General features: G+C 39.2%; 1 long non-coding RNA gene across 2 annotated transcripts; it reads right to left on the bottom strand.

Moving 5' to 3' along the window:
• Window positions 1–572: 572 nt before the first annotated feature.
• Window positions 573–13,355, bottom strand: LOC132886834 (uncharacterized). 2 transcript variants are annotated; one of them, XR_009654729.1, is made up of 5 exons: window positions 13,127–13,355; window positions 6,292–6,438; window positions 3,229–3,310; window positions 1,372–2,458; window positions 573–743 (listed from the first exon to the last, which is right to left on the bottom strand). It is a non-coding gene; the product is annotated as an uncharacterized LOC132886834 (long non-coding RNA). The 2 variants fall into 2 exon arrangements; XR_009654728.1 differs by having other exon boundaries at window positions 573–722.
• Window positions 13,356–25,791: the final 12,436 nt, after the last annotated feature.

Genomic DNA, 25,791 nt, shown 5'->3' with positions numbered 1-25,791 from the left:
AAGACAACGAGCCACGAGCGTTTTATTGTCCATGAGTGTTGTAGAATATGCTGTGAGACCTGGCTTTATATGGGCCTTATCTATGAGTACTGTGTGGAAATCCCACCACTTTGTCTTCTGCCTTGCAACTTTATTTATGTTGAAACTATGCTACTAGCATCCGTGGCTAAGCTTCCCTCCAACTCCACATTACAGAGGGTAGGAGAAGATGTAAAAAAGAGGGGAGATAGAGAAGAGGGGTGACCATGTAAAGAAAAGGAGGAATTGTAGGGGATGAGTGGAAGGGAGAAGTAGAAAGATGAAATACAAAAGAGAGGTGCTTAGAGGATGATGAAAGAAAGTTAAGTATGGAAGCTGAAGACACCAAGAGATGGGAGGGGGTCCAACATCTCATCCATGGATCCAAGAATATAAAGGATGGAGGCAAAGGAAAGAAAAATGAAAGAATGACAAAGTGGATTGAGGAGGAAGAAGATTAAACAGAGGAAGGTAGATGGGAAAAAGAGATGTTACATGGGGAGAAAAACCTTATTTGGCTAAATAATGCAACAGTTTAATGCACTTGCCTTAGCTGTTGGAGCCATGATGAGCCTAATCTTACTTCCAGCAGCTCCTCCTCTACTGCTGAAGAGCTTCATCAAGTTAGGTGTGTATTTGTCAAGTTCTGCCAAAAACTTGGCTTGAAGTGGTGAAGTTGTTATGCGCATGAATTCCGCATTTATCTATAAGAGAGAAAAAAAATGCTACAAGAGGTGTCAATAGGAAAAATAAGAAGTAATAGCTTTAAGAGGTTTCTGGGCTGAAAAAGGACAGACACTTTGGAGACTTAGCACTTGGGCACAATCTTAAATGCAGATAAATCACATTTCAATCTTCTTGAATGGGGAGTTGTCTATCTTCAACATTCTGGTTTGTATTATCATTTCCTTTCCATATTTCAGGGCTTTGTCAAACTGTTAACACAGTCTTATAAGCACCTGCGCTAGCTCATACCAGGCTGATTGTCAAGCTATAGAGAGCAGTTGCACAAGCCATCAATACCAAAGTTGGGCAGCTACAAAAAATCTAAATCGTGACAGCTGGTGGCATGTCAATACATTGATATGCCACCACTCTGCATTTTTAAACTTCCCATTGGAAAAGTAAATGTACAGTCTTCCTTTACAATCAGTCTCTGAAAATGTGGTCTTAAGAAATGCTGTTGACATGAAGAAAAAAACAACAAAACAGTTTACTACGGTATTGCACAAATAGATGTTCATATATAATAAAATATTCTTTTCCCCAACTGAATTATTGCCTGAACATAATTTTGGAAAGCAGTTATACATCAGCAGAGCAGTGTGCAGAATGTCGATCAGTAATGCTCACCTCACTCACTGTGAACAAGGAAGGCCATCTGTTCACAAATTCAGAGACTAAAGGTGAGTCCTGGACAACCTCCTGACGTCTGTAGGAGAAGGTCTTCTGCATTTTCTCCTTGACCACAGCCTCGTTGTGTCTCTTTTTCACCTCTGTCAAGAGAGCTACTCTTTCATTCTCAAGACTCTCTCTTGTTTCACCACAAGGGAGAGATCGAAGAAAGTTAACCTCTGCTTTTCTTGGTTTTTTGATGTTTGCAGCTTTTTCTTGTCCTTTGCGCTTGTTCTTGAGAGAGTTTACATTGACTTCTGGGTGTCCAATTTTGCACAGTTTAGTGCGAAAATTGGCAACTTTGTCTTTAGATACTGTTTCCATCCTTCATGGCCAGCACGAGTTCCTCTTTCCCTTAAACATGGATGGACATGCACCAAGACCTCAGCAGCCTCTTCAATTTGGGAGTCACTCGGATATGCTGTGTATCTGAAGATCTGTTCGGCCATGCCTTCAAGAATATCCATTCTTAGCTTTGAGGGAGGGGTAAGAGGCATGCCGTTTGCTCTGAATTCTGCATTTGCTCTTTGAAGTTGAATTTCAGCAAAATATGAACAGTTGGGAACAATGAAGACTGGAGGCCACGAAGAGGTTCTTGACTCTGGAGCTGGATCTATAATGATAGTGTCTGTGCTGCTAAATGAGTAATCAGAAGAAAAAACGTCCTCGTGCAAGGATGGAGACCTGTGTGAGTTCCCAGAGCTGTAGGATGTAGTGGGAGAAGTCAGTGGGGTGCTGGTGCTGCAAGGTGGTAGAGTCCCTGGAATGCTGGAGCTAGTTTCTTCACATGCAAGAAATACCACTTTCAGAGTATCCCTGTCTCTTATTTCACTGGTTGATGTAAGATTGATATATTCATTTCCAAAATCTGCATCTTTATACTGGAGCCTGAACTGCTGCACAAGTCCAAAAGCAGTCTTTATCTCGTGGACAAGTTGATCCACAGACACTGGTATCCCTGACATCAGGCTAAGTTTTCTGGCATCATCTCCGCCAAAGATGATGCTCAGGTGGACAGGACTTGACATCTTTCACTTTTTGTATTCTAGGGAACAAATACAGGACACAAAGGTTATGATAATACTGAGCAATTACTGCAACTTCAATTAAGAACTTCAACTAATGTTCATTTTTAGCAGTTAATCTGAGGATTCCCATTTGGTTAATTCTACCATGTCTGACTTGAAAATTATGGAAGACAGACAGACAGAGAGAGACAGATAGATAGATACAGACAGACAGACAGACAGACAGACAGACAGACAGACAGACAAATAGATAGATACAGACAGACAGACAGTTAGATAGATAGAGACAGACAGATAGATACAGTGACAAACAGACAGATACAGACAGGTAGATACAGACAGACAGATACAGAGACAGCTTGATACAGAGACAGACAGACAGCTAGTGACAGACAGACAAGTAGATAGATACAGAGACAGACAGACAAGTAGATAGATACAGAGACAGACAGACAGTTAGATAGAGACAGTGACAGACAGACAGATACAGACAGCTAGATACAGAGACAGCTACAGAGACAGACAGACAGACAGATACAGACAGACACAGACAGGCAGATACAGAGACAGACAGGCAGATACAGACATAGACAGACAGATGTTAGTTGAAATCACATAACCACACAGTATATATTGTCATTGAATACCTAAAACCCTTTAACATTTTTATGGTGAAAACAAGATTAATACAATTCAACAATTTTTCATATAACAATTGATCAAGTGATTTTTTTGTTACACCCCTACTTCATGAGAAAGTGAGAAAGAAGTTTCATTATAGACATACCTTAAACAATATGTGCCTTTTCAAAGTAACCATCCATTTCACACCCACAGTGTACAACCCCAATTCCAAAAAAGTTGGGACACTGTGTAAAACATCAGTAAAAACAGAATGTGAAGATTTGCAAATCATGGAAACCCTATATTTCATTGAAAATAGTACAAATACAACATATCAGATGTTGAAACTGAGAAATTTTATTGTTCTTTGAAAAACATATGCTCATTTTGAATTTTATGTCAGCAACATGTTTCAGAAAAGTTGGGACAGGGGCAACCATAGACTGAAAAAGTTGTGTAATGCTAAAAAAAACTAATTGGCAACAGGTCAGTAACATGACTGGGTATAAAAAGAGCATCCCAGAGAGGCAGAGTCTCTCAGAAGTAAAGATGGCGAAGGGCTCACCGCTCTGTGAAAGACTGCGTGGGCAAACAGTACAACAATTTAAGAATAACATTCCTCAATGTAAAATTGTAAAGAATTTGGGGATCATCTGTGGTATGTAATATTAAAAGATTCAGAGAATCTGGAGAAATCTCTGTATGCAAGAGACAAGGCTGAAAACTGACACTGGATGCCTGTGATCTTCAGGCCCTCAGGCAACACTGCATTAAAAGCAGACACGTGTCTGTAGTGGGAATCACTGTATGGGCTCAGGAACACTTCAGAAAACCTTTGTCTGTGAAAACAGTTTATTACTGCATCCACAAATGGAAGTTAAAACCATATATAAACAATATCCAAAAACACCACCACCTTCTGGGCCCGAACTATTTTACAATGGACTGAAGCGAAGTGGAAAATTGTCCCGAGGTCTGATGAATCAAAAGTAGAAATTCTTTTTAGAAATCATAGACACCATGTCCTCCAGGCTAAAGAGGAGAGGGACCATCCGGCTTGTTATCAGTACATAGTTCAAAAGCCAGTTCTGCATAGTTCAACAATGCAGATTTGAAGGATTTCTGCAAACTCAGGAAGGCCACCAGTTGAACCAAATACACAATAAATGACTTCCACCCATTTACACTGAAAATATTAATACATTAATATGTTTCAATATTTTTAAAACACTGTAGCCTGACCGTAATATGGCTTGTCCGCTGAAGAGTGAGCCAGCACCAAACTCCAGCAGCAGGTGCCAGCTGCTAAACATGTACATAAACCTATGCTCTGTTAGCCTAGCGCTAGCCCTTAGCTTAAGGCCGTCACGTCCCGCCTAACGGAAACGGCGACACCCGGCCTCGTCTCGGACGCGAGGACACTGAAAGTAGTAAATAACGCAGCCTGGGCAAAAATATCCCAACCTCTAGCTTCATTCAGCTATAACCGGGGTGGAAGCAGTGCTGCTAGCTTATGCTAAAAGCCATATCCATGCTTATCCATTAGCAATATATTATATTAGCAATATAAATGAATCCATGTTATATTATAGGGATTATGTGTGTGCCCATGTGGTTTAATTATTCTTCAAAAGGGCTCTTATTTAGTATTACAATGAAAGTAAGAATTTATCATAACTACCAGGATAAGTCATTTGGGCGCGAGTCTTGTTGAGGTCTGGGGTCACCGCGATCAGAGTCGGCTGAGTCGATTCCGAGGCCGCATGGTCAAACTAGTGAACCACATTCACTGATTGCTTTGCAACAGCCATAGGTTCATACATATATGGTTTCACCTCTTGATATTCAATTTGGAGAGTTACTACTTCAAAATCGCTATCACTTTCAGACATTTTACACAACCTCTCACGACCAAAGTCTGTATACGTGTGCTTGGTTCGCAAGTAAACACAGAACTGCTCCCAGTCTGTTTGCCTTGAATGACATCACGACGACTGTCCCCTGGTGGTAAAAGTGTGCATAAGTGAGATGTAAACAAACCTTCGGAACTTGCGCAAACCAGTATATTTTAACCTTTTTATTCAATTTTAGGGTGCAAATTAGACACCCACAATTAGGACACAATTAGGAAGACTGAATTTGCTTTTTGGGTCATTCTTCTAGAAAATAAAGTTGATATTCTACGTTCCACCTCCAACCCCTGCCTATGATCTTTAAGACAGGTATCCTGACCACCTTACACCAAATGATCGAGATGACAGGAGCACACCACTACTGTAGCAAAACTATTGTGATTTTATTCTGACATTGGAAATTTGTCTGCAATAGTGAAATCACTTGAAAAGTTGATTGGTGTAAGGCCAGCATAACAAGAAAACACTGCTCTTGGGCAGATGGTGAAGTCTTTCTGAATCCAGAGCTCACTCTCAGATCTTCAAAATGTCTCATAACACAGCCGCAGCCACAATTTGGATGTTTACAAAAAGGAAAATGTGGCTGAAGCTTAACATTTTAGCTATTTATATTATAATTTAAGATACAATATAGATATCCTTCTGTATTTCTGCATTTTTATACACTGCCTGGCCAAATTAAGTCGGCATTTGGGTTTAAATAGCAAATATTTAAGAGCCTTTGATTGGATAATTACTGCAGTGATTAATATGCTTCATCTGGAAACAATTATTTTAACTCTAACTGATGCAGTGAGTAGCTTCTCATTTCTTAAACAAACAGGTCAGACATGTCCTGTGGTCGTGGAAAAGACATCACTGTGTTTCAGAAGGGTCAAAATATTGGACTGCATTGAGAAAAGAAAGCAACTAAGGAGATTGATAAAATGACTGGAATTTGGTTAAAATTAAAAACTCACTATTAAATCCTGGAAGGATAGTGGTGGACCATCAACTTCATGGAAAAATGGGGTGGGAAAAAGATCCTGACTGACCATGATCAGAGATCACTTAAATGCTTGGTGTAGTTGAATCATTAAAAATTTTTTTACAGTAGAACACATGGCTATGTTTAATAGTGAAAGGAAGACCATTTCCACACGCACAGTGTGATGAGAACTCACAGGACTGGTACTAAACAGCTGTGTGGTCATAATAAAACCACTTGTTAATGAGGCTAATCAGGAGAAAAGGCTTCAATTTGCTAGGGAGCATAAAGATTGGACTCTGGAGCAATGGGAAAAGGTCATGTGGTCTGATGAGTCCAGATTTACCCTGTTCCTGAGTGATGGGTGTGTCAGGGTAAGAAGGGAAGCACATGAAGTGATGAACCCATCATGCATAGTGGCCACCGTCCAAACCTCTGGAGACAGTGTTGTGATCTGGGGTTGCTTCCGTTGGTCAGGTCGAGGCTCAGCAACCTTATGGGGCAATAAAATGAAGTCAGCTGATGACCTGAATGTACTGAATGACCAGATTATTACATAAATGGATTTTTTTCTTCCCAGATGGCACAGACATTAAATTAAGGCTCAAATGGTGAGTGGTTCAGGGAGCACAAGGAATTGTTTTCACACATGAATTGGCCACCAAAGACTCCTGACCTTAACCTCATTGAAAGTCTTTGGGATGCTGGAGAAGACTTTACAGAGTGGCTGGACTCTCACTTCGTCAAGATGAGATCTTGGATAAAAATTAATGCAACTCTGGATGGAAATAAATGTTGGGATGTTGCATAAGGCTGGTGAAACAATGCCACAGTGAACGCCTGCCATATTAGAACATGCAACTTTTTTTTTGTCAGGCAGTGAGTGTATCATACCTTTATTAATAAACCATAATAGCTTTAAGAATTTTAGGATGTTTTTAAATCATCTGTGACCAATTTTAAACAGCAAAATTCTGAATATTGGACAAAGTACAGTGGTGCTTGAAAGTTTGTGAACCCTTTAGAATTTTCTATATTTTTGCATTAATATGACCTAAAACATCATCAGATTTTCACACAAGTCCTAAAAGTAGATAAAGAGAACCCCGTTAAACAAATGAGACAAAAATATTATATTTGGTCATTTATTTATTGAGGAAAATGATCCAATATTACACATCTGTGAGTGGCAAAAGTATGTGAACCCCTAGGATTAGCAGTTAATTTGAAGGTGAAATTAGAGTCAAGTGTTTTTCAATCAATGGGATGACAGTCAGGTGTGAGTGGGCACCCTGTTTTATTTAAAGAACAGGGATCTATCAAAGTCTGATCTTCACAACACATGTTTGTGGAAGTGTATCATGGCATGAATAAAGGAGATTTCTGAGGATCTCAGAAAAAGTGTTGTTGATGCTCATCAGGCTGGAAAAGGTTATAAAACCATCTCTAAAGAATTTGGACTCCACCAATCCACAGTCAGACAGATTGTGTACAAATGGAGGAAATTCAAGACCATTGTTACCCTCCCCAGGAGTGGTCAACCAACAAAGATCACTCCAAGAGCAAGGTGTATAATAGTCGGTGAGGTCACAAAGGACCCCAGGGTAACTTCTAAGTGACTGAAGGCCTCGCTCACATTGGATAATGTTAATGTTCATGAGTCCACCATCAGGAAAACACTGAACAACAATGGTGTGCATGGCAGGGTTGCAAGGAGAAAGCCACTGCTCTCCAAAAAGAACATTACTGCTCGTCTGCAGTTTGCTAAAGATCACGTGGACAAGCCAGAAGGCTATTGGAAAAATGTTTTGTGGACGGATGAGACCAAAATAGAACTTTATGGTTTAAATGAGAAGCGTTACGTTTGGAGAAAGAAAAACATTCCATTCCAGCATAAGAACCTCATCCCATCTGTGAAACATGGTGGTGGTAGTATCATGGTTTGAGCCTGTTTTACTGCATCTGGGCCAGGACAGCTTGCCATCACTGATGGAACAATGAATTCTGAATTATACCAGAGAATTCTAAAGGAAAATGTCAGGACATCTGTCCATGAACTGAATCTCAAGAGAAGGTGGGTCATGCAGCAAGACAACGACCCTAAGCACACAAATCGTTCTACCAAAGAATGGTTAAAGAAGAATAAAGTTAATGTTTTGGAATGGCCAAGTCAAAGTCCTGACCTTAATCCAATCGAAATGTTGTGGAAGGACCTGAAGTGAGCAGTTCATGTGAGGAAACCCACCAACATCCCAGAGTTGAAGCTGTTCTGCATGGAGGAATGGGCTAAAATTCCTCCAAGCCGGTGTGCAGGACTGATCAACAGTTACTGGAAACATTTAGTTGCAGTTATAGCTGCACAAGGGGGTCACACCAGATACTGAAAGCAAAGGTTCACATACTTTTGCCACTCACAGATATGTAATATTGGATCATTTTCCTCAATAAATAAATGACCAAGTATAATATTTTTGTCTCATTTGTTTAACTGGGTTATCTTTATCTACTTTTAGGACTTGTGTGAAAATCTGATGATGTTTTAGGTCATATTTATGCAGAAATATAGAAAATTCTAAAGGGTTCACAAACTTTCAAGCACCACTGTATGTGCATTGGTCTGTTTCAGTATGTTATTTATTGGAATATACAACATCGTAAACAGAAAGATACAAATCAGTTGACTGGACTTCTTTATGCTGCTATATCCTGCTAAGAAACTAATGATCAGACCAAAGTGTACAGTACATTAAAAAAGCCCAATAGACAATTAAAATTAGACATCAACTTAACAAACTTGTATGCTAAATTATTCAGCAAAAATACTTCCCTACCCTGTGGCATTAGTTAATAGGTGAAAGAATAATAACTCGGAAAAGGTATTTTTTAGTTAGTTATGTGATACAAAATTAGGATGCAATTTTGTCATTATCTATTGCAGCAGAGAGACTGATAATTACTAATACCATGCACAGTTCATTTGAAAAGTTTAGATTTTGATGGAAGTAAGTACATTTGCCTCACAATAGAACCTTATGCTTTTAGGTCCATTTGTGCTCTATTGGTTTTGGTGTCAGGTTAATGCTGCTGCTACTATCAGCATTCAGAACTGCCTTTTTTGGCATGTAATTTTGAGTAGCATATTTGCTTTTAGTTCTTTGTTTTTTATATTTCTTGGTTCAAAGATTAAAAAATGCATTTCAAATTGTGTATTCAGTGTCCAGCCATCAACAGTGTTCTACAGTACTCTGTCCAACCTTATACAAAACCATGGAAATGTGTGTATGCTAGTAAACCATATAGATTGACTATACATGATGTGAAATCTTAATAATACAATTAATTCAGACAAAATGCAAAACCAAAACAAATATAGATGACTTTCTGTTATATTCCATTACACCACATAGTGAATATGCCAATACATATACATAATTATGCATAACATAATTGCAATTTATGTGATTTATTTCTTGCCTGGCAGACCATTAAAACTCTCTCTCTCTCTCTCTCTCTCTGCGCACACACACACACACACACACACACACACACACAGCAGTACATGAAGTGAAAGCTAATTGTGAGAGTTTTGTGTTGCTAAGAAGCAGTTTCTGTTTCTGCTCATGTTTAGCAGTCACTTCTTCTCCCAACAGCTATTTTCCTCTTTTAAACACTGTTTTTGTTCTCTCATATTAAATCCAGTGATTTTACTCCATAAATTGTGTCTACTTTGGTTCAGAATTGCAGCATGTGGAGCACAGATGCTGAAGTCCAGGGTCATCAGGAGAATTTGAACAGAAGCCTAATATTAAACTGCCCATCATTGCAAGGACATCAGATGGTTTCTCCCCATCTGCAAGTCAAATCTGCATTATACCTTTATTAGCAAGCAACTCCGTCAAGGGCGAATACATAAAGCACTGAATATGCCACTACACCAGGAGTTAAACTGCCACAAGGTCCACCTGAAATGACTCCGTCACTTGCCACAAAACAAACTGAAGCTGTACATGCGTCAGAGGTTTTTAATGTGTTCATTAGGGAAAGCAGTGCAGTGGGTTGATAGATAACTGGTGTGTTTTTAATGGCTGTGCAGGGACTGAATGTCCATGATCATATGACTGCACATAATGGGGGTAATCTTTTTTGTAGAAAGTATGTCATGGTTATTAGGCTGAAACAGATGTCTTATTGTTTTTGAATAGGCTGACTTGCTTTTAACAAGTCATTTTTTGTCACCTTCAAGCATCAAATCAACAAAATGGTTTTAATTTCCATAACATTAATTGCTTGGAAAAAATCGACCCAAAGATGGAAAAAGTTTTAAATGTATCAGAATTAAGTTGAACAATTTCCTGTCCTGTTTCCTGTATATGTGACATAATTTGCTGTGGATTATAAAAATGGAACTGAAAACATAATTTACTTTTTAGTTGAATTGTTGAGTTGGAACAGTAAAGGTACTTGAAATCAATGCATTATCTCCATGCACCCTGCATGTCTATCTAATCTTATATAGCAATGTTGAGCAAGTTATGTGGTTGGATAAATGTATTATAGGAGGAAAGTTATTAGACTGCACACGTTCCAGAAGAGCCAGACAGTGACAATAATTCAGACTGGGATTTAGACCCCGACCCCTTTGTTATGGTCCACTTGTTTCTGTAGAAAGACATTGACTGTAAATTAAAACAAAGTTATTCTGACTGATCTGTGAGGAAACATTTCTATCCTGATGGGTGTGGGCTCTTCTAGAATGACAGTACTCCTTTCCACAGGGCGTACTGGCTCACTGAGTGATTTGAATTTGAGAATGAAAATGATGTAAACCAAACACTAGGATCATCACAGTCTCCAGATCTCAGCCCAAGTGAAGTCCACCTTCATCAAATTAACAATTAAGGGAATATCTTTTGGAAAATTGTTGTTCATTCCTTTAATACAGCTCCAGAAAATAGCAGAATCTTTGCCAAGGTGTTCTAGCAGCTCATGGTGGTCTAATTAATCTATTATCAAATGGCTACATGGACATTTTAATTGAATAAACAAGGAAATAAAGCATAAAAATATTACTTCCAAGGATACATGCAATAAAATATAAATTTTCTTTCTCTGAAATGTTCAGTAGCACTTCACAGCAAGCAGGTTCTTGGTTCGAATATGCTGGTCAACTGGGGCCTTTGTCTGTGGAGTTTGCATGTTCTTTCTGTGCCTGCATGGGTTTCCTCTGGGCATTCTGGTTTCCTCCCACAACGGGCTACTTTAAATTGCCCATAGATCTGAATGTGAGTGTGAATGGGATTGGCTCCAGCTTCCATCATGGCCCTGACGGATAAGCGGTATAGATAATGAATGAATGAATGAATGAATGAATGAAATGTTCAACCATAGACAATGAGAAAGTAAATGAAACTAGCAAAACATGCCCATTCATGTGTCAGCAGTGTGGAGAATAAATTATTGCAGATATAGGTCAAGAGCTTCAGTTAATGCTCACATTAAACATCACAATGGGGGGGAAAATGTGATCTCGGTGACTGACTGTAGTATGGTTGTTGGCATGAGACAGGCTGGTTTGAGTATTTAAGAAACTGCTACACAACATAAAACAGTCTGAAGTTCTGGGTGTGGAAATGCCTCATTGATAAGAAAGGACAGAGGACAATGACCATAAGACCATAAATGTGTATCACTGGATTTTTCCCCCCCTTGTATTGGTATCTGTAGGTGGCTATGGCCTTTACAAAACAAAACAAAGAACAACAAAACCTACCAATATGCCCTCAGAAATACTGGAAAAACTGAAACCTAGAGGTGGAAATGACAGCATTGTTATTGAACAGTTATTGAACTGCTCATTAAGTTCATAACAGGCCTCAACTAGTGATGTGCTTGGGGTTGTTTTTTTTCTTTTTCTTTTTAATATATTTTTTGTAATCCTGCTCACACAGTTATTCTTTTTAGTTTGTACATGCCCAATGTCTTTTCTAATGAATTTAATTGGGTCTATTTCCAAAAGTATAAACAAACCAGTTGCCTAATTCATCATGCACCAATGCAAAAGCTTAAGTTAATGGACAGTCTGGCACGTCTTTAAAAAAATGTCTTTTCTTTATTATCCTTTCTCTCTCCACTCCACCATTCCTCTTCATATCCATTTTAATAGAAAGCTAGCTAACATTATTATATGCATGTATTTCCAGGCTGAAAAGATTAGTAACGTTAACCTTCCTGTGTGCTTTGATGCAATAGGTCTTAGTTGAATAAATGGTTGGTTATTGGAGCAGAAAAGAGGGGAAGGAGGGAAGGGGTTGCTCAGTTTGAATGGAGGTTCTTGAGCTGTGCTTTGGGTTTATGTATTGTAAAAACTGGTCTCACTATCCAGGCAAAATTGACAGTCAGGCCCCTGGGAAATCTCCTAGTGCCTGAGGTCTGTATAGAGCCATACCCTGGCTCTGAAACACTGTGGCTCCTGGGTTGAGGGTCATAACTGAGGAGAAGAACACCATGCCTGCTCTAAGATCTCACACTGACCTTGCTGTCACTCTCCTTGTGTTTGTGAGAAGTTGAACCTCTGAATAACCTTTCAGTCTAAAGTGAACTGAAGACACCCAAACAAAGCTGCTTGTTTAAAAGGCCAGACTCTGTGTTCTAAGAGCATTTTCACCTTTTACTGAGTGCTGAGCCCCTCTGGATACCATCCAAATCCACACTCAGGAATCACATCCAATGGTAAAAACATCATATTTAACCGATGAATTGTAATTATGGCAGTTTAAGCATACCCGTAAATTAAACAAACAGGAAAATAAGTTGCTCAGGTTTGGCAGCTCATGCTGATCTTATTGCGCAGTCAGTGTGAGGTGCCAGGCCTCCCTCCATCAGGCTGACTGCAGCAGAGAAAAGCTTTTACCCCCTCCTCTGCGCACACGAGTCTATACTCATACAACCATGAAGTTCTAGTCAATATTTTTGTGTTCTAATTAATCTCAGTACACTGTTTATTTTAATGGATCACATATGGTTTTTCAAGTGTACTCTGGAAAGTTTAGAGTTTTCCACTTTCTCTCTCTGATGTTTTAGGCTAGGGTTCAACATAGAACCTTTAAGGGTACCACAAGAACTATCTTTGAGAAATCTTGAGTGATCACTAAAAATTTGTTAAAATATAAAATGAAATATACTTGGGGCAGCACGGTGGTGTAGTGGTTAGCGCTGTTGCCTCACAGCATGAAGGTTCTCGGGTCGAACCACACAGCCGATGGGGGCCTTTTTGTGTGGAGTTTGCATGTTCTCTTCTATGTGGGTTTCCTCTGGGTGCTCTGGTTTCCTCCACAGTCCTAAGACATGCAGATTAGGTAAAAACATCCAGCCGGACAAGCCCTGATAGACTGGAGACAGTTGTGTCAGGAAGGGCATCTGGTGTAAAACCTATGGCAAATCAAATATGCAGATCATAAATTGGGGTGGAAGATCCACTGTGGCAACCCCTAATGGGAGCAGCTGAAAAAATAAAAGATACTTCCTAAAGGGTTTCTAGTTGGAACCCTCTCTGACAAGGAGCTACTCTGTTCTACATTGAACTTTTAAAGGTTCACCAAGTTTTTATTTTTTCCTAAGGGTGTTTGCTTTGCTAAATGAAAGTCGACATGTTCAATATCAATTTCTCAGGATTTCTTCAACTGAATTTGCAATTTGTTCAGACTAATGTAATGGCCATACAATCAGCAAATAATAATTATAATTACTACCAAATTTGTGTAATTTTTTGGTCAGAGGTTCTTTTGTACTTCAAGTGTTTGTAATACATAAATATTATGGAATGAAGTGTCATGGTTTGTCATTTTGCCAGTTTTCATAGTAGGTTAATTTAATCATTGATCATAGGCTATTCTTCATTCTATTGCTACAGTAGCAGCCCAAAAAATCTCCTGCACTAACTATCTGAACTTCTAAGTGATAGATTCTAAGTAGAAAAGCCTCCTGGTCAATCTAGGAGGCTAAATCTGCATTTACACGATTACATATTTACAAACAAACAAACAAACAAACAAAATCCAATGCTTTCAAATCCAGTGCTGCCAGGATCCTGATGCAAAAACATGATCCTATCACTCCAGTTCTCTGCACTCTATATTGCTTAACAATTTCCTCTAAGATGTAATATTTGTTAGGGTTTTGAACCTGGCTCGTTGGTGTGATAATCCAGCAAACCCCCACCAGGCCACCAGGGGGATGACTCAAGTGCAGAGGCGTGAGGCGGAAGTAGAAAAGTATCAAAAAGTTTATTTACAATATTTACAGTCCAAACAAAAATATAATCCAAAAAACGCTCAGAAGATGAAGGGAAAAATAAAATATCCAAAAGGTCAAAGTTAAATACAAAAGCAAAAAACTAGAAGAGAAAAGGCAAAATACCAACGCTCAGAAGATAAAAAAAACAGTAAACACAAAGTCCAAAAAGTCCAAAAAGAAAAGCAAAGTACAAAACCAAAGAGACAACGGCAAGGAACACGGAACAGAGGTAACAGGAGCTAAACATAACAGCACAGAAACAGTAGCGGCCTCTTGAGGCCAAAACAAACATGACAAGAAAATGAAATAACAGCGGCCTCTAGAGGCCAAAACAGTCCCAGTCCTAACAATATTAATCTCCTATTAAACTTCTTCTCCTGACCCATCAGTGCGTCCATGGAAATGCTCCACCCTGCCTCAAAAGAATTGCTTACTCCCACAGTTTCCAGCCACAAATGACAATCCAATAATAACCTCATCCTTCCTATCCCAAGGAGTAAAATTTGCACAATGGGGTTTCAGGCCTTCTGTCCAGGAGCAACTCGGCTGTTGAATGGTTTCCCAGATCACCTGAAGGCATCGTGGAGTTCAGATAATTTTAAGACAGAATGTTTCTTTTTTTAATGGTTTCCTTTTAAGTTTGTGGTTTTGCAACAATAAGCCCTTTAAAATTTGATGGCCGATTATGAATTTTTTTTTCAGTGTGTGTGTGTGTGTGTGGGTACACCAGCAGTAGGCTGGGAGACTGTCTGGATGCTATCAAAGAGATGACACTAAGAGGGCCAATAATAAGGGTTTGGAGGGCTGTAAGGGTTTGTAACTCACAAAGCAGGTTTCCTACAGCCTTCTCGTCCAAACATGTGTTCATTATGGCCTCTCTCTGTTTATGGCCATGAGTTGATCTAAATAAAGCTAATTAGGCTGTCATGTGGAACAAGCCTTTTCTCTAGCTACTGAAATGACAGCAATTAAAGCCCAGGGAAGGCTGTTGTGCTCCCAGAGGTGACAGGTACGACGACACCTCACTGTATCTCAGAAGTGCTCTGTCAGTGCAGAGATGAAGCGCACAGCAGGACAAGCAGCGCACAAATGCAGAGTGACATCTGTGATGCTTTGCTGGAGTCGCTTCTCCCCTGCTGCTTGTTGCAAATATGGTCTCACAGTGTGACAAGAAGCCCTCGTTTGAGCTCAGCACACTAAAACAGAAAAGTCCAGATGACAGGGACATCCTGAACAATTCTCTCTGACCAAACCATTTCTGCATGCACACAACTGTCTCACTCATGACAGAACGTTTACACATCGCTGGTCTGTCGCACATATAGACATCTTGTTTTGTTCATTGTGCTGCAACACTACATTATATCAGCAGAATTTCAGCCTGTGATAAATGTGTCTTAGAGCTGCATAACAATGGGGTGCTAGGGCTGGGTGATATGATAATAAAATATCGATATCACTGATATTGTTGATATTGTGTTGTCAAGTACATCATTAATAATAATAATAATAATAATAATAATAATAAATAATAACTCTTATTATCTCATCTCGTTATCTCTAGCCGCTTTATCCTGTTCTACAGGGTCGCAGGCAAGCTGGAGCCTATCCCGGCTGACTACAGGTGAAAGGCGGGGTACACCCTGGACAAGTCGCCAGGTCATCACAGGGCTGACACACAGACAACCATTCACACTCACATTCACACCTACAGTCAATTTAGAGTCACCAGTTAACCTAACCTGCATGTCTTTGGACTGTGGGGGAAACCGGAGCACCCAGAGGAAACCCACGCGGACAACATGCAAACTCCACACAGAAAGGCCCTCACCGGCCATGGGGCTCGAACCCGGACCTTCTTGCTGTGAGGCGACAACGCTAACCACTACACCACTGTGCCGCCACTATTAATATTATTATTATTATTATTATAAAAAAAATGATACAGTATTTCTTTTTACCGAGCCATCTGTTTTACACAAGAAAGCAAAATTAGTTCTCTGGTTGGGAGGGAGGGATGGTATACTCTCTCCCCGTCAATCACAACAACAATAGCCAATTGTGGGCATTTGTGAGCTCGTGTATGTGGAAAAGGGTAGATAGCACTTTCTTCAAAGTGTGTTACACTGTCCCGGGATGCTGCCTGAGCAGCAATTCAAAAAGATGCAGTTGGCCGGCTTCATATATCTCAGAGGATGCATGTATTAACTTTTAGTCTCCTCAGTTGATGGTGGTTGTATGATAGGGGAAAGCTGGCTGGTGAGTGGGAATTGGCAGGTGAACAAATTAGGAAGAATAATGGTGAGAAATAATCAAACAAGTTATACTTAATTTTTTTTTGAAAGACGGTATATAAATCATTAAACAGGTTTGTCTGCAACACTACTGTTACTGGGCACTGTTTTGAGCAATGTGTATCATAGAAATATCTTAGAAAATAACAATATGGTATTTTTGTTATATCACCCACCCATAGTGCTATTTGATTGCTATGGAATTTACAACTCCAAATCAGAAAAAATTGGGATGGCATACAGAAACTGAAAACAGTGATTTGTAAATAATCCTTGACCTGTACTGCACTCAAAACAATACAATAGTATATTATTTGATGTTTTACATTGTGAACTTTATTGTTTTGTCAAAATAAACACATTTCAATTTTGATTCTTGTAACACACTTAAAAAAAAGTTGGGATGATAAAGCATTTAAAACTTTATAATGCTGCAATTCCTTTTCACAAGACTTAATATATGTTTGGGACTGAGAAAGCCAAGTGATGAAGCGTTTCAGATGTTATTTTTCCCATTCTTCCTGCAAACAGGTTTTATGGTGAGCAAAGTACGGGGTTGTCATTGTCATATTTTTTGTTTCAAAAACTTTCGCTATTGGGGACAGAGGGGACAAGCACCCTCTTCTTCCACAGCCCTGCCTTTGTAATGTGTGCAGAATGTGGTTTTGCATTGTCTCGTTGAAATATCCCTGGAAATGATGTTGTCTTGAAGGCAGCATATGTTGCAATCTACTTTTCTGCATTAATGCTGCCATCACAGAAGTGTAAGTTATCTTTCCCAAGGGCACTGGCACAACCCCATATCATGACAGACCTTGGCTTTTGGACTTGTTGCTGGGAACAGTCTGGATGGTCCTTTTCGTCTTTGGTCTGGAGCACATGTCGTCCATTTCTTACACAAAAGGCCTGAAATACTGAATCATCTGACTGGATGTAACTCTGTATTGTAGTGCTTGACAAAGGTTTGCCAAAGTAATCCCAAGCCAATGTGGTTATATCAGCGATACATGAATGATGGTTCCTGATGCAGTGCTGTCTGAGGGATGAGAGATCACAGGTGTTCAGCTTAGGCTTGTGCCCTTGCCCTTTAAGCACTGGAATTCCTCCAGATTCCTTAAATCGTTTAATGATATTATGTACTGTAGAAGGTAAAATATCCAAATCCCTTCATATCTTTCTTTGACGAACATTGTTTTTAAACAGTTCAATAATTTTCTCACACATTTGTTGACAAACTGGAGATCCTCAGCCCATCTTTGCTTCTCAAAGACTAGGCCTTTCCTGGATACTGATTTTGTACCAAATCACCAATCATTACCCGTTCACATCACATGTTTCATTTCACATCATTACTTACAGTATTATTTAACCAATGAGATGAGATTACCAACCCTAAATTCCCATGTCTGAACTTTTTTGGAATGTGTTGCAGGTGTGACATGCAGGAATGGATCTATATTAGCAAATGAAATGAAGTTGACCAGACAAAACAGGAAATATCTTGGGTTCATTCTGTCTGCAATGAAATACAATTCAAAGTAAATTTCGAAATTACTGCTTTCTTTTTGCATTTGCGTTTTCCATACTGTCCCAAATTTTTCTGATTTGGGGTTGTATGTCAAGACCACAGTCTGAAAAAGTGCCTTGAGTGTCACTCATTATCACTGTCCTTGTTTGCTACTTTGAGTGGGAGAAAAAGTCAGAAAAGGCAGGGAAAGTATATTCTTAGTGCCTTTGTGTGCAGCAGTTTACATGAGTTTAACGTTACTCTATGTATGTGCATTTGTGAATCCACAATAATTTCTCATTCTGTGTTGTTCACTTTACTCTTATGTATCAGGAACCAGCACCTACGGCACTCTTCTACAATTCAATAAAGCACAATAAATTTACTATATCATGCAGTTGGTCGTTGTTAATTTCTGGACCCGTAAGCATAAATTTTCTCACTATCCAGCCATTATAAAATCCATATCCTCTCTGAACCCCCCTGCTGGATTTAATGTTTCGCTGTGTGTAATACTATCCAAAGTCCTGCTGTGGCCAGCAAGAGTTAGGTTAGTTAATAGCCCTGTTAGGATGTGGGAAAAGAAGGAGAGAAGCAAAAGATTCTGTTGTCTGGAAGACAAAAAAAAATCTGGAAAAAAAATCTATTCTGCCTGTGGAGAAACAAGCAGTGGAATGTGCTTTCTTTTTCACTTAGTAAAACACACACACACACACACACACACACACGCAATAACATCCAACAATAATAAATGAACAGGTTGTTCTAGGCAGGGGTAAGAGGACAAGTTAGTGCTGGTCTGGCAGGCTTTTCTTATATCAGAAAACAATGCATCAAACAGACGAGAAATAATCATTTGAGTCTCGGCCTTCATAATGAGTCTGAGAATGGAGGACGTGAATTTGCGTGCAGATTACTCGCTTCACTCTGACCTTTCCTGCTCATATAAATGAGGATTATTACATTCATGCCTAAACTCTAACTAGACTAGAATGGCTATAGAATATTTACACAATGTAAGTATTCATATTCACTGGGATATTTAGCCACCTTCTTCTTCCTACTGTTTTTTGTTTTGTTTTGTTTTGTTTTCCGACAAATCTAGGAAGAAGTCAGCAGGAAATTGCCTTTAAGAAGGTCAGCATGTTGTCCACAGGATGCCTGATTACTGAGCAGCAGCTACTATCCAATCTTTCTCCCCATACACATGATACACAGACACATATGATTCCACAAACTGCGTTGTTCAAAAAAAAAAAAATCTGATTAATGACTACAATTAACATGTAACATTTACAAGGTTCAGAGGAGTGACTGAGACAAGCATAATGGTCCCTACAATCATTAAGCAACGTAAAGAGTCATCTTCAATATGTCTGTGTCCTCATCCATGGCTTTTTGTTTCAGCATTAGCATATTGATTATCTAATTTTGTTTACACACTGATGAAATGGTTGGTTTGTTCTTACAGCTCGTGGAAGCTGTGGTACTCATCTGTTATAATGAAATTAAGTTGTTCCAATAATGCTGCAAATCTTTCACAATTTCTTTAGGATGTTAATCACTCAGGTATGAATTAGATTAACAAATCTGTTATACCTGTGTGATTCATTTTCAGAGTGAGTAATGGAATGATTGAAGCTGTGAGTAATCACAGAAAATCTGTTCGTTTGTCTCAAATGAATTTCATGCTATTGCTATGGAGTCAGACAGAAATGTTATTTCATTATTTAATCATGATGAGGAAATGAGCTTAGGTCTAGTTTTTATTATTATTATTTTTTACATTTTTTTCTTCCCCTAATCAGTATTACATCTGTGTGTGAGAATTAAAGGTTGTATTGTGCTTGATGCATGAATGAGCTTGCTAAGTTCGAAGTCAAAGATAAATCCCATGGAGTGTTGAGAGACAGTGTGATGTGATGTGTGATTCTGCTCCATGGCTGGTCCTCAGTTGCAGCCCACAGATTTTCAGAGTCTCCTTTGGCACCAATAAAAGTCTCACCAGTGAGACAAAATAATCATCTCCAGCACTGAGGTAGTAAAAAAATACAGCATATGCCACAAAATATAAACAGTGTAAAATGACATTAATAAAACTGAAATTAACCTCTATCAGTCACAATTAGCCTCAGGGAGGGTGAAAACATTAATAGAGAAGGATTCAGCTCACTGGTCAATGATGTCATTTCTAATTTAAAAGAGCACAACATGGCGATATTAATATGATACACATCTTCAAAAAGCATGGAAGCTGAACATTTACATTAGTGCAAAGTATTTAAATGTGATGCATTTTTTGCATATAATGTTGGTGTTGCATTTAATTTTAAAAATGGATGTACATGTTAATGCTTTGTTTTTTAATGTACAGAATTCATGTGTTGTTACTTCAATTTGTTACGGTGGGGTTGTGGTTAGCACTGTCACCTCACAGCAAGAAAGTTCTGGGTTCAAGCTCAGCAGCCGACTGGGGTCTTTCTGTGTGGAGTTTGCATGTTCTCCCTGTGTCTGCATGGGTTTCCTCTGGGTGCTCCGGTTTCCCCCACAGTCCAAAGACATGCAGTTTGGTTAACATGGTGTGGCCTTGGGCTGAGGTTGGGCTGAAGTGCCCTTGAGCTCACTTGTGTGTGCATATGTGTGTTCACTGCTTCAGATGGGTTAAAAGCAGAGGTGGACAAAGTACCCAACTTCATTAATTAAGTCAAAGTACAGATACCGCTGATCAAATGTTACTCTGATACAAGTGAAAGTTGTACAATCAAAATGTACTCAAGTTAAAGTACTGAAGTACTTGCTTTTAAAAATACTTAAGTATTAAAAGTACATTTTCTGTCAACGCATTGTTGTATTATTGCCACAATGCTTACAAAACCGAATGCTGTTACCAAAGACAGAAATGTGAATTCACAAAGTGAACACCTGCTGTGTCATCATGGTGGTTTAACGTTAAGCTAGCTAGTCAGTGAAGCTCCACCTGACATGCTAGCAAACTCTTTTCAAACTTGAAATCATATTGGATAGCTAATGCTACTAGAAAAGAAAGATTTCTACATTGTTTATTTCGCAAGATTATGCTGAAACATTTTTCTGAAAGGACTTCTGATAAGTTAACATTATTCATGTTAGCATAACTTCGTTTTTACCATACATGCTAACTAACAGTGTCCAAGTTAACTAGCTATGTGTTAATGTTAGATGTGGACAAGGCTATGGCAACTTGGCGGGCAAATCCATAGAAAGTCATTTGACTAACCAGACCGCATAGCTATTGCAACATTATTACTAGCTCTAAAAGCACAGACAACTTCATTGCAAGCTTTCTCTTGGAATAAAACATTTATATCCCTCAATATGCTTCCGCAGGTCGGACGGTGAGTTTTTGGTAGGCCGTGATGTGGTTCATTTTAGGCAAACAAAGCAAACATTAAAAACGAAATGAATCTTTAATCCTTTCAGAAACCTGAAACATGGGTTCATGGGCCATGGGTGCATGCATTCACCAGAAGAACTGCCTCCTTCCATTCTGCCATCAACTGATCGAGTTAAATAATACTGCTGAGAAATCACTGAACTTGATTTTATACAGTCTATGGAGGTGACCCTAGTGATTACTGATAGTCTGTCTCAGTGTCACCTGCGAAAAAACCAATCACGTTTTAGAAAAGAAAAGAAAAAAATGTCCACTTTCAAAGCTGCTTCATAGTAACGAGTAACGAGGACCTTGACAGAAATGTAGTGGAGTGAAAAGTACAATATTTGTCTTTCAAATGTAGTGAAGTTAAAGTCAGAAGTTTCCAAAAAAAAAAAAAAGAGCTCAAGTATAGATACTCAAAAAGTGTACTTAAGTACTGTACATTACTCAAGTAAATGTACTTTGCTACTGTCCACCTCTGTTTAAAAGCTAAATTTCAGAGGATAAATTTCACTGTGTGCTTAAGTCTGTGCTTGAGTGTACATGTGACAAATAAAAGCTTCTTGGCTTCTTCTTATTTGCTTCTGCAGTTAACTCCTCATGTCCAATCTTTATCTGTTATCTCAGAGTTAATGTGCACTGTTATCAACATGAGGCTTGTGATACTGAACAGGTCCTGGGTCAAGTGCGTCTTTGTCTACATTCATCAGTATACAGTAACTGGTGAAATAAATCACTGAGGAGTAAATTCGAGGCATGCAGTAATCAAACTCTGCTTCATGAGAAGTCGACACATCAGGAAGTTAATTTCTGATTTGTTTTTGCTTTATCATCAAAAACTTTTTGTTTAGGATTGCAGGAAAAATGATGTAATTGATCTATAATATTATTGTTTTTTTAATGAAATGAGCAAAAAATAACAAAGTATATACTTTTAAGAATATCAAAGCGTGGATGAATGAAAAGATAAGTAAAATTTCAATGATGCTTAATCTTCAAAGTGGTTTTGTTTCTGAAAGCAGTTACACTTGATTATAGAAACTGAATCACCATACAAATTTGGCTGCATAATGCACACGGAGAGTGTCAACAGAGTAACACACCACATACAGTGGTGCTTGAAAGTTTGTGAACCCTTTAGAATTTTCTATATATCTGCATAAATATGACCTAAAACATCATCAGATTTTCACACAAGTCCTAAAAGTAGATAAAGAGAAGCCAGTTAAACAAGTGAGACAAAAATATTATACTTGGTCATTTATTTATTGAGGAAAATGAACCAATATTACATGTCTGTGAGTGGCAAAAGTAGGGGAACCTTGCTGCTCGTCTGCAGTTTGCTAAAGCTCACGTGGACAAGCCAGAAAGCTATTGGAAAAATGTTTTGTGGATGAACAAGACCAAAATAGAACTTTTTGGTTTAAATGAGAAGCATTATGTTTGTAGAAAGGAAAACACTGCCTTCCAGCATAAGAACCTTATCCCATCTGTGAAACATGGTGGTGGTAGTATCATGGTTTGGGTCTGTTTTGCTGCATCTGGGCCATGACGGCTTGCCATCATTGATGGAACAATGAATTCTGAATTATACCAGCGAATTCTAAAGGAAAATGTCAGGACATCTGTCAATGAACTGAATCTCAAGAGAAGGTGGGTCATGCAGCAAGACAACGACCCTAAGCACACAAGTCGTTCTACCAAAGAATGGTTAAAGAAGAATAAAGTTAATGTTTTGGAATGGCCAAGTCAAAGTCCTGACCTTAATCCAATGGAAATGTTGTGGAAGGACCTGAAGCGAGCAGTTCATGTGAGGAAACCCACCAACATCCCAGAGTTGAAGCTGTTCTGTACAGAGGAATGGGCTAAAATTCCTCCAAGCCGGTGTGCAGGACTGATCAACAGTTACCGGAAACGTTTAGTTGCAGTTATTGCTGCACAAGGGGGTCACACCAGATACTGAAAGCAAAGGTTCCCATACTTTTGCCACTCACAGATATGTAATATTGGATCATTTTCCTCAATAAATAAATTACCGAGTATAATATTTTTGTCTCATTTGTTTAACTGGGTTCTCTTTATCTACTTTTAGGACTTGTGTGAAAATCTGAGGTTGTTTTAGGTCATATTTATGCAGAAATATAGAAAATTCTAAAGGGTTCACAAACCTTCAAGCACCACTGTAAGTGGGATAGCAGGGCTAAGCAACCCCCACCCCCTCATACGCCACCCCCTCTGTCTTTTAGTGACTGTTAGAAAAATACACTGATGCTGGGGCTGATTTCTTTTTAGCCCAGACTGTAGATTCATGGAGCCTCACAGTGACAGTGTGTCAAATGATCACACAATTAAAACAAAAACAAAAACCCACTCAATTTCTCCATTTGTGCTGATATTTTTTAGTCTGCTTTGCTGAAAGACCCATACCATTTTATCAGTAGTCACTGAGAAGGCACATGTGGAATACAGTTGTATGTTGTGAACATGAGTGACATGCATTATTAACTGTATCATCTTTTAGTCTTCAAAATGCTTTTGAAGATGGTTGTCTGTGTCTATGTGTCAGCCCTGTGATGACCTGGCGACTTGTCCAGGGTGTACCCCGCCTTTCGCCCGTAGTCAGCTGGGATAGGCTCCGGCTTGCCTGCGACCCTGTAGAAGGATAAAGCGGCTAGAGATAATGAGATGAGATGAGAATGCTTTTGAAGGAGAAACTAAAAGTAGACTGCACACATTGTCATCTCATCTCATCTCATCTCATCTCATCTCATCTCATCTCATCTCATCTCATCTCATCTCATCTCATCTCATTATCTATAGCCGCTTTATCCTTCTACAGGGTCACAGGCAAGCTGGAGCCTATCCCAGCTGACTACGGGCGAAAGGCGGGGTACACCCTGGACAAGTCGCCAGGTCATCACAGGGCACATTGTCATATGACAGAATTATAATTGTAGTGGATTTTTTTTTGAACAAAAGGAAACACAGCATGAACTCTGTAAAGTCAAACAGACTTTAAATCCTTGAAAGTATTACAGACTTGAAATGCTTAAAAATGTAATGGAATGTAATCATAAATGCCACTGTCTATTTGCCTTTAAAGTGGAACAGGTTGATGTATTAAAAAGATGAATATTACCCTGTGGAGCTAGAATAACCCCTAGGTACTTGAATCACATGCTGTATTGCTCGCTGCCGCATGCCTCTGAAGGAGAATGAGCTGGAAAAACACCACGCGCTAATGTTTACACTTGGGTACAGAAACAGCCGAAGTTTATCCTCATTATAATATTATAATGAGCGGAACCAGCAGTCTCCGACACAGAAGCGAGCACTCGAGAGCCTTCAAGCTCACAGGTGCGTTTAGGTTTGGAATATTTCAAAGAGTTTTCATTCGATCTGGGTGATCCGCCATGTTTGCTGTGGCTCCATGGTTGCAACCTCTGACCTGCGCATGACATCACATGACTTTTCCGACCTGGCTGCTGAGCGGTTTGTAAACAGACTAATACGTGGTTAGGAAACAAAATGTATTGAAACAAGATGATGCATACTCTCTATGGGGATACCGGTTAGGTATCAGCTCAAACAATTCAGAAAGGGGAATGGATTAAATAATTCCTGAACCAGCACATCAACCTTTAAGTGTGTGTAATAGTTTGTCTTGCACTATTCTTCATATTCCATGGATGAGAACGTGTGATATATTTTTCTTCTTCTTTTTTCGTATGAGACATTCTGCAACGTTGTGCAGCCACTGCAGTCAAATTATTGCAGCGCTATGGGACACTCATGTATAATAGGCTCAGCAGTCTGCTCTGAGTTGCCACACATACGGTAAATGCTGAGGATGGACGCACCCCACAGCGGTGCAGTGTGACCCACTCTCTGTGGGGCAGATCTGCTCCTGGTGGTGGTTTTACACCTGGGGTGATGTTGAGTTGGATATGTCGGGGGTCTTCATTGGTTAAGAACCTTGTGATATAATGCACTGCATGAATGTTAGTGTTATGCAATACCCTGTGATATAATGCATTGCATAACACTAATATATTCATTGTCAAGCTATTGACGGAAAATAGATTTTAAAGTCCTAATCTGGAGAACAAACTTACCCACGCCAGTTCTTTAGGTTTCTGTCAGGCTGTGGCACATGAGCTGTAGTTGGAGGTATCAGAGCTATCAGCCTGACAGGAGCTGCACAAGCACAATGCCAGCCTCCACCTGCACCTCTGCAGCTGAAAGAAATGGTGTGTGTGTGTGTGTGTGTGTGTCCTCCCTGTCAACAAGCAAGTGGGTTGTAACATGCAGTTTACATGCAGGAAAGTTTCTGTCTAC

This window comes from Neoarius graeffei, chromosome 5, assembly GCF_027579695.1.
Source record: "Neoarius graeffei isolate fNeoGra1 chromosome 5, fNeoGra1.pri, whole genome shotgun sequence".
Classification (NCBI taxonomy): domain Eukaryota; kingdom Metazoa; phylum Chordata; class Actinopteri; order Siluriformes; family Ariidae; genus Neoarius; species Neoarius graeffei.
Note: the sequence above shows the minus strand (reverse complement) of the source record. Positions and strands in the feature narration are given on the sequence as shown.